Raw genomic sequence first — 1,005 nt, forward strand, 5'->3', positions numbered from 1 at the left:
ACAACAGAGTGAGACCTTGTCTTGAAAAGAAAAGGGCCGGGCTTGGTGGCTCACGCCTGTAATCCCAGCACTTTGGGAGGCCGAGACGGGTGGATCACCTGAGGTCAGGAGTTCAAGACCAGCCTGGCCAACATGGTGAAAACCTGTCTCTACTAAAAATACAAAAATTAGCTAGGCGTGGTGGCGCATGCCTGTAATCTAAGCTACTCGGGAGGCTGATGCAAGAGAATCGCTTGAACCCAGGAGGTGGAGATTGCAGTGAGCCGAGATCAGGCCACTGCACTCCACCCTGGGCAACAAGAGCAAAACTCTGTCTCAAAAAAAAAAAAAAGAAAGAAAGAAAGAAAGAAAGAAAGAAAAAAGAAAAAAGAAAGGAAAAGAAAGAAAGAAAGAAAGAAAAAGAAAGAAGAAAGAAAGAAAGAAAGAAAGAAAAAAGAAAGAAAGAAAAAGAAAAGAAAACTTGTCCAGGTTCACCCAGGAGAAATTGGCTGCACTTGGATTTGAGTTGAGGCATCAGGTCCTGAGCCTTTTTTTTTTTTTCCTTTTTGAGATAGGATCTTGCTCTGTCACCCAGGACAGTGCAGTGACATGATCATGGCACACTGCAGCCTCAACCTCCCACACTCAAGCAATCCTCCCACCTCAGCCTCCCAGGCAGCTGGGACTACAGATGCGCACCACCATGTCTGGATAAATTTTGTATTTTTTTGTAGAGGCAGGGTTTTGCCAGGTTTTTGCTGGCCTTGAACCCCTGGGCTCAAGCAATTCTCCCACCTTAGCCTCCCAAAGTGCTGGGATTACAGGTATGAGCCACTGAGCGTGGTCTCTGAGCTCTTAATCATCACGCTATCCTTAATTTCTCACATCCTGATAGGAGAGAACAAGTGCCAAGGCTGGAGCGTGGGACCTGGCGTGTGGTAGGTGCTCAACAAATGCTAGAGACTGAATTGAGCTGAATGGTTTCTATATCCAGGGAGAGGAGGAAAAATCACCCAAAGACGTTAC

This window comes from Macaca thibetana, chromosome 1 (genome assembly GCF_024542745.1).
Source record: "Macaca thibetana thibetana isolate TM-01 chromosome 1, ASM2454274v1, whole genome shotgun sequence".
Classification (NCBI taxonomy): Eukaryota; Metazoa; Chordata; class Mammalia; order Primates; family Cercopithecidae; genus Macaca; species Macaca thibetana.